The sequence below is a fragment of the Panulirus ornatus genome, chromosome 20 (assembly GCF_036320965.1).
Source record: "Panulirus ornatus isolate Po-2019 chromosome 20, ASM3632096v1, whole genome shotgun sequence".
NCBI lineage: Eukaryota > Metazoa > Arthropoda > Malacostraca > Decapoda > Palinuridae > Panulirus > Panulirus ornatus.
In genome coordinates, this window is record NC_092243.1 from 7413080 (window position 1) to 7422500 (window position 9421).

General features: G+C 46.4%; 1 long non-coding RNA gene across 1 annotated transcript in view; it reads right to left on the reverse strand.

Annotated features, from left to right (window-relative positions):
- Positions 1-398: 398 nt before the first annotated feature.
- Positions 399-9421, reverse strand: part of LOC139755897 (uncharacterized) — a 754411-nt gene continuing 745388 nt past the window's right edge. The window contains exon 8 of the long non-coding RNA XR_011714201.1: positions 399-459. This is a non-coding gene — a long non-coding RNA (uncharacterized lncRNA). The remainder of the gene's footprint in view (positions 460-9421) is intronic.

Consider the following 9421-nt stretch of genomic DNA (forward strand, 5'->3'; position numbering starts at 1 on the left):
AACTAAAAATTACATTCACGAGAGCTGATATATCCTTGCATATAAATAAGAGAGAGGCTTTTTGATTTCAGAAGCAAAGGAAGGATGTCATATCCTGTCCCCTCTCACTAGCCCATTGTGAGAAATAAGACACAGGGAAAAGATGTAAGTAACGCCAACATGTGAAGAGTAACTTTAGAAATACAACCGTTCAGTTGTGAATTTGTAAGTGATTTCTCCTCTGGAAATAAAAGCGTGAAGATAAACAGGGAATACAGGATGGAAATGTGTTTAGAAAACGATCAATCGAGATGGAAAAAGGATATCTGCATGTTATGATGAGTTGATCAATAGCTTCATACGCTCGACATACAGAGAAGAATCACTTTACGGTAATAGCTGAGTATGGCGTAACTTTACCTTCTTAATTCAAGACGCACGCGAAGTTCCCATCCACTCAGTGATGTTCAGAAGACAGACCTGGGAATGAAAAGGAAATATATAAGTATATCATTGTTCTCTTAACAAATACTAGGCATAGTGACGGTGAATAAGAGCAATGGTAATATACTTACAGAAGTTATAATCTTCGATCTACGGTTAATTTGCATATATTTTCGAGACTTTTGAGATATTTTGTTTTTTTGAATGTATTTCTAGGACGAATCTGGGGCAGACTTGGGCTTAATATGGTAAAGAACTGTTTGATAAACATTAACATTCGGAACACATAGTCAACCCGAGTCCAAATCACATTCTTTATTCATGTACAGCTCTCGACAATGTCCCAGTCATTCATCCATCCAGCACTAAACTTCTAGATAGACCTGGAACCTCTCTATCGATAGCCCTGAGTCCCATCATCCATGTTGATGGTATATCTCTGATGATAGATGCTCTCCATCTTTCTGTTCGTCGGGCTATAGATCACACTCAAGTTCCTTCCTGTGAGAAGCCCTTTTCCTTTATTATCCTGTCTCCATCTATATAGATTAAGAATTTAGGACGCCGTGACTGTCTTCCAGCAGCTAACTTCGTCATATATCACCAGGTCTTTTGCTATCGGTCTTTTCCATGTACTTCCTTTAATGTTCTTCAACAGAATGTCTTGCCATAGACTTTAAGGTCTTCTGTTGTCTGTCCTCATGTACTGACATGACTTTGCTCCAGCAGATAACTTCGTCATAGACCATCAAGTCTTTCATGATCTGGCTTTTCCATTACCGCCCTCCAGCAGATAACTTCATCACTTCGTCATCTCTTCTGCTATCTGTCCTTCCCATGTACTGCCATTACTGTCCTCCAACAGATAACCTCGTCATAGACCATCATGGTCTTCTGTTATCTGTCCTTCCCATGTACTGCCATTACTGTCCTCCAGCAGACTGCCTTGTCACAGATGATTTCACATCTTCCTTATATCCACCCTCTCCCCCGCATGTAGCACCCATCGTCAAATTACTATCTAAACTCAGTCCTCTACGTTCTCTACATAACCTCATAAGGTCTGGCATCAGAGTCAAAAAAAAAAAATCTCTTCGGCCGCCAACAGACCAAGAGCATAAACGAACAGTTTGGAGATGAAGTGAAATTTATTGGCCACCCTGTCCTATACCTTAGCATGTCCTCTCAAGACGTGATGTTCTGTGGTTATTTACAGACCCATTCATGTCACTGGGTTGATTTAAGGAGGTGTATATTTTAGAATGATGGTACGATACCGTCAAGAGAGCATTGTTAACAGATCGACAGATACCGCCCCCCCCTCCCCCCCCTCCCAACACAGCCGGTGGTGGTGTTCGTCGTCTTCTACTGACGACGGTGAAGACTGTAAAAGACAAGTGAGGTCGAAGAATCTCTGAGGCGCAAATGGATAGTATCTTCATACATCTTTAAGGTTCCTCCTGTCTCTGCTGGATGTCTCCCTTAAGCCACGAGGGACGTACAAGACTCCAAGAGATTATCTTGAAAGATATCTTTCGCAAGCAAGAGTTAGTCTACTGATCGATCATCAACGAGGCAAGAGTGGTTCGCACCCTCGTTTGGCCCTTCGTCACATGCTTGCTCTCTGCTGCTGTTGATCTGATGACTTAATCACACTGCTCCGTGATGGAGCACATAGAGAGAGAGAGAGAGAGAGAGAGAGAGAGAGAGAGAGAGAGAGAGAGAGAGAGAGAGAGAGAGAGAGTAACTGTTCCCTTCCTGTACTATTACATACGTAAAGAAAGTCGAATCTCGCTCACGTAAAAGACATTCATGTGACGCCGACGTTCCTCACATCATATTAACCAGGTCATCTGATACATCCCTCCTTCTTTGCAGCTCTCTCTCTCTCTCCGCAACTCCCGCTTCAGCGCACGTGAATCACACAACCCGACTAGATTCATCAAGATTCACTCCCTCGGCCTCGTCAAAACTCTGGCTACTTGTACAACTTCGTCACCACACACCTCTACCTACCACCCTTCATCATCAGAACTCATCACATCTTACCCTCCTCATCGACTGGGACACATCTTACCCTCCTCATCGACTGGGGACACATATCTTAACCCCCCTCATCGACTGGGACACATCTTACCCTCCTCATCGACTGGGACACATATCTTAACCCCCCTCATCAACTGGGACACATCTTAACCCTCTTCATCAACGCCCATCACGAGAACCTCCACCACCTTCGTCGACGGAGCACGTCCACCTCACCCTCAACGCTCGTCGAAGGGCACCACCATCACCCTCCTCTCCTTCCCGGAGCTCTCTGGGTGTACGACGACGTCACCTCCTACGGAGAGAGAGAGAGAGAGTGGGAAGGAGGGGAAAGGGGAGAGGTGTCTCTCGACGTCATCCCCCCACCAGGTGAGCGAAGGGTTAATCTATCGTGGGAAAGGAAGCCCCTAAGTACTCCGTAGTCCAGCCGAGCGTGTGATAATTGTTTCTCGAGGGCCGGCCTTACGCCAAGGGCGGCCACCTCCCTCCCTCTCCTGGGTCTACTGGGTACTACTATAGACTCCACCACACCGTCTGCCGTTGGCTGCCCGTAGCCCCCGTCTATTGCTCCACGTCAGGCTGTCTCTTACCCTGGGGTCTGTCTGTCTGTCTGTCTGCGATGCCCTGTGGATGATTTCTCCGTTGCTACACATTTCGTGCGACTTTCCGAGACTTCCGTGTGTTCTCCATTATTCGCTTCGTCCTACATTCTCAGGTAATATCATCGGGTCATGAATATCTATGGACACTTCGAACGGCAGCAGAGACAATAATTACTAGGAGTAAGATAATTAGGAGGCCTAATTATCTCTATTGGCGGAAATGGCCGTTATAATTAGTCGATTAACAGTGATCAGATTGGGGTAGGAAGCGCCATTGGCTTGTTGTAACGCTAACTATCCCATGGTGATTAAGGGAGTAACATCTTATTAATGACGTATTTAAGTAAGAAGTCAACTATCAAGGCCACTACGACTTCTTCAAGCCCTTGTTAATGAAGTTAATGACCAGTTTTGCGAAGGATATTTATCACCTAAAGGGCCTTTGTCCAGGTTCAATTCGGGAGCAGGAGCAGAGGTTGTGCTTAATTCCAGGTTGTAGACGTTCACATCCAAACACACACACACACACACACACCAGCCTACGCCAGGTACCCCCGTTCATCGACCAGCCCGGAGAGGGGAGGATGAACACCTAGGGTTGGGTGGAGGAACCCGGCGCTGCTCAGGATATGAACCCAAGCGTCCCCGACCGTGGGCTGCCTCGTGGTCACCCATGGCCAAACAACACTGACCACCTCGCCACGGAGGGCCCGTGTGTGTGTGTGTGTGTGTGTGTGTGTGTGTGTGTGTAATTAACCCTAAACACGATGGTTTAGGTATGACCTCGGTTACTTAAAATGAAAACAGAAGATACTTAAATATGGTAATTAAGGTAAATATGGTAATTAAGGACAGCCCAGAGTCACTGGAAGTAGGTGATGGTCGCCATGTATTAATGATGATAGTCCAGGATGCTAAGAGCAGTTTAGGGCAATTGGAGTTCATACAAGCAGCCAAAATTGGTTCCCAAATATTAGGTGTTTAATGACACCTGGGATTACCATAGTTAATAATGGAGGGAGGGGAGAGAGGAGGGAGAAGGGAAGGGTTTGAGGAGGAGAGGAAACTGTGTGAGTAATTCATGGCAATTGTGAGCAATGAGAGTGTCTCTTTTTTTTTTTTGAGAAGCTACTGAAGGCAGTTCCAAGTAGTGTGGAACACAAAGGGCAATTTGGGGAACTCTTACGGGAAGAGGGGCGACTGGACAACCCTCCTGCTGGCGGAGCAAGAGGTCACGTACCAGAGGTCAGGAGGAGGAGGAGTAGGTGGGGGTCAGACACACACACACACACACACACACACACACACACACACACATGAAAACCGGTCTGGTTGGTGTGTTATAAACCTCAACACTCGGTTCGTATAATGAACGAAGCACTTTTAAATAATGACGTCAGAGACACTTGTGCTCACCCTCTGGTGAGACGTCACGCCGGTGATTACGTCATCTGCATTCACACGTCTGACGTCACTAGGTTTGGGAGTCAGGCTTACCAAGGGTCATATGTTCAGGTGGCAAGTGTTTCTCAATAAATACGAATGTCTGACATTATTTCAGCGTGGCAAGGTGGTATTGGTCAGTGTGGCACATTCTACTAAGTCATACGTGGACGGTATATCATTATAATGACTTGTATAAGTTATATACAATAGTGTGTGGGGTTATAAGCACAAATGTCAATAGAAAAAGTTGGGCAAACTGACTCACACACAAACTATCTCAGGAACTTTTGATGAGTTAATAATGTAGAGGGTTAGCTGCAGGAGGGTTAGCTGCAGGAGGGTTAGCTGCAGGAGGGTTAGCTGCAGGAGGGATAGCTGCAGGAGGGTTAGCTGTGGGAGGGTTAGCTGTGGGAGGGTTAGCTGTGGGAGGGTTAGCTGCAGGAGGGTTAGCTGTGGGAGGGTTAGCTGCAGGAGGGTTAGCTGCAGGAGGGTTAGATGCAGGAGGGTTAGCTGTGGGAGGGTTAGCTGCAGGAGGGTTAGCTGTAGGAGGGTTAGCTGCAGGAGGGTTAGATGCAGGAGGGTTAGCTGCAGGAGGGTTAGCTGCAGGAGGGTTAGCTGTGGGAGGGTTAGCTGCAGGAGGGTTAGCTGCAGGAGGGTTAGCTGTGGGAGGGTTAGCTGTGGGAGGGTTAGCTGTGGGAGGGTTAGCTGCAGGAGGGGTAGCTGCAGGAGAGTTAGCTGCAGGAGGGTTAGCTGTGGGAGGGTTAGCTGTGGGAGGGTTAGCTGTGGGAGGGTTAGCTGCAGGAGAGTTAGCTGCAGGAGGGTTAGCTGTGGGAGGGTTAGCTGTGGAGGGTTAGCTGTGGGAGGGTTAGCTGCAGGAGGGTTAGCTGTGGGAGGGTTAGCTGTGGGAGGGTTCGCTGTGGGAGGGTTAGCTGCAGGAGGGTTAGCTGTGGGAGGGTTAGCTGCAGGAGGGTTAGCTGCAGGAGGGTTAGCTGTGGGAGGGTTAGCTGTGGGAGGGTTAGCTGCAGGAGGGTTAGATGCAGGAGGGTTAGCTGCAGGAGGGTTAGATGCAGGAGGGTTAGCTGTGGGAGGGTTAGCTGCAGGAGGGTTAGCTGCAGGAGGGTTAGCTGCAGGAGGGTAGCTGCAGGAGGGGTAGCTGCAGGAGGGGTAGCTGCAGGAGGGTTAGCTGTGGGAGGGTTAGCTGCAGGAGAGTTAGCTGCAGGAGGGTTAGCTTAGGAGGGGTAGCTGTGGGTGGGGGTTAGCTGTGGGAGGGTTAGCTGTGGGTGGGGGTTAGCTGTAGGAGGGTTAGCTGTAGGAAGGGTAGCTGTAGGAGGGTTAGCTGTAAGAGGGGGTAGCTGTGGCTGGGTTAGCTGTAGGAGTGTCAGCTTTATGAGGGGTAGCTGTAGGAGGGTTAGCTGCAAGAGGGTGAGCTGTAGTACTGTTAGCTGTAGCATTGTTGACTGTAGTACTGTTAGCTGTAGCATTGTTGGCTGTGGTAATGTTAGCAGTAGCATTGTTAGCTGTGGCATTGTCAGCTGTAGTATTGTTAGCTGTAGAAGAGTTAGCTCTAACAAAGCTGTAGGAGGATTAGCAGAAGTACTGTCAGCTGTAGCCGTGTTAGCTCTAGTTGTGTTTACTGTACCGGGAATAGCTGTGGTAAAGCTAACTGTAACATGGTCAGCTGTGGTAGCGTCAGTTATTACAGAATCAGCTGATGCTGTAGCTGTATCAACCTTGCAGATATCCACATCTCAAGTCTAAATATTCTCTCTTTATCTGTTTACCATCAACCTTAATATCAATCCCCAATTAATATAGATTATTTTACTCCTCTGTATCCTGAACATGTCTTCAACATGATCTAAGGACGGTTTATCTGTACGTTAGTATCACTGTATAGTTCTTAGATACATAATGGTTAATGTAAGTGCCATACTTTTGGGATCATGACAGTGTTAAAGCAGTGTGTATGTATGTATGTATGTATGTATGTATGATATGAACCCAGAAAGAATGTTTAAAGAAATAGGTTTACATGTACGTATGTACGTATGTTATGAACCAGAACAGACATTTCCGAAAGAAGTATATACTCTGCATGTACCTAAATATGAATGCATCCATGTATGTATGTACGCATGTATTTAAGTATGCATCTATGAGCCCAGAACCCGTGTGTGTGTGTGTGTGTGTGTGTGTGTGTGTGTGTGTGTGTGTGTGTCTGCACATGAATGCTTTCGAGTTTGTGTGAGGGGAATGCAATCGCAGCCTTTAGGATCGGGTTCGTTCCGGGCCTATCACAACAACACCCTCTTTTCCCTTATACTCCCCTATCTTTCTTTTTTTCGAATCGACAACCCTAACTAGATAAGTATAGGATTGGCCTCCGGTATTGAAGTAGATGGTATTGATCCCATAATGGGTGTTGGAGGACGAGGAGGAGGAGGAGGGTCACCAACACCTGCCGTCTATCAATAACAGATATACATGTATATGATCGAGTCTCATGTCTGCCAATGGCATATTCATGTGTGAAATGATGAAAACGAGGGGCGTGTTGGGTATAACACGCAGGCAAGCTAACCCCTTCACGCAGCCGTGCATATATATATATATATATATATATATATATATATATATATATATATATATATACATATATATATATATATATATATATATATATCCATTATACTCGTGATGGCGAACATACAGGCGAACACCTAAGCTCATGTATAGAAAAAGAAACACGGGCGTACACATACTGATACGCACGTATGACACATGTATACATATATATACATATGTATACATGTATGTATACATAAGCGTTACAGGACTCCGCGTGCACGCTGTTACACCGCGAGTGAAAAAAAGGGACTATCTTCGGAACGCTTCTCGGTATGAAAGAGTCCATCCTTTCCCTGCTACTGAATGTAGCGCAGCCTTAAAACTGCAAAAACCACGAGTTAAGGTGTATTAGAGTTATATGATAATGATATACATACATACACATACATACATACATACAAACGTACATGATGAATTCGTAAAAAAGGCACATACATATATACTCAAATACACAGACATACACATAAACAAGTTACACACACACACACACACACACACACATACACACACCAACACACACACACACACCAACACACACCCGCTCATCCTCCACCATACACATCGCAGTTCAGCCACGCACACAAAATATATCGATGATTATTACATTTCCCCTCACCACCACCACCCCCTCCCTCCCTCCCTCCCTCACCCCCTCCCTCCCTCCCTCCCTCACTCCCTCCCTCCCTCACCCCCTGCCTCCCTCCCTCCCTCACTGTAAATGGATCACTCATCGTCGCCTCATTCAACGCTACTCATCTCGCATGACGCCATGCAGCCATCGGCTCACACCCTCCCCCTCTGTGTGATGGGAGGATGACTATTTTCTAGGTAGGAATGACCCCGTGGCCACGCTGGCCATGGGGGAGAGGAGAGGCCACACCGTGACCACTAAATCACAACAGGCACTCTGCTCCGTAACGGAGGGTAATTGGAACTGTACATAAAGACTTGTGCCGCACGCCGGTTATGTATTCCTGGTGTGTGTGTGTGTGTGTGTTTGTGTGTGTGTGTGTGTTTTCATGACGTTATATGTGTGTATAATATTATACGCCAGATACAAAGCAAAATGGCCCTTAATTCACACACCAGAAGCTATTTACAGCCTCCCCTTATCACTGAAACCATACACGATATATACATATTTGAATATATATATATATATATATATATATATATATATATATATATATATATATATATATATATATATATATATATATTCCTATGAGTCCACGGGGAAAGTGAAACACAATAAGTTCCCAAGTGCACTTTCGTGCAATAATCACATCATCAGGGGAAACACAAGAGAGAAATATAACAGTCAGTTGATATACATCAAAGAGACAAAGCTAGGACGTCATTTGGTATGTATATATATATATATATATATATATATATATAAAGACCCTACTATAACGTTGTATACACCTTTAATTCCTTCGTAATATGTCTGATACCATTTCCTGTCGACCGATAATGACAGGTCATAGCCTGGTCCAAGGTCAAGTCCACGCCAACCCCCCTCAAACCACACACCCCCTCCCTCTTCTCTCTCCCCCACTCCAACCGGTAATTAGCATCACCTAAGAGTGAGCAATTAGCATCGCCCCCTCCAAAAAAAAAGAACCACCTCAAATCACCCCTGAGGAGGACACACACACACACACACACACACACACACACACTGGGCCGCGAAAATTCTCTTGTCCAACTTCCTCCCGGAGAAGCGCCGATGGCTGCTGGTGGTGATGGAGAGAGAGAGAGAGAGAGAGAGAGAGAGAGAGAGAGAGAGAGAGAGAGAGAGAGAGAGAGAGAGAGAGAGAGAGAGAGAGAGAGAGAGAGAGAGAGAGAGAGAGAGAGAAAGAAAGAGTTAAGGTAGTCGTACCGTCGTGCTCCCCCCCCCATCTCCTCAAGGTGTTACAAAAAAAATCAGGCCCCCCCCCAAAAAAAAATAAAAATTGAAAATCAATCGAAAAAATTTAGCCACGACGGAGTCTGGCTTGGCTGGGAGGCGGCCAGCCCCCCCCCTCTCTCTCTCTCTCTGGGGTTAAATGCTGGGGTTGCAAGATTAATCAAGAGAGATCGTTAATGAGGCTAAATGATTCATGGCGGAGGGGGGGAGGGAGGGGCCAGGGGGGGGAGGGATGGGAGGGATGGGGGGTTGAGGGGCCAGGGAAGGGAGGGATGGGGGTCGGGGGTGGTATGGGGGGGGCCCAATGGCGCGTTAACTTTGGTGTGAAAACAAAAAAAAAACGCGATAAACCTCACTGGAGGGA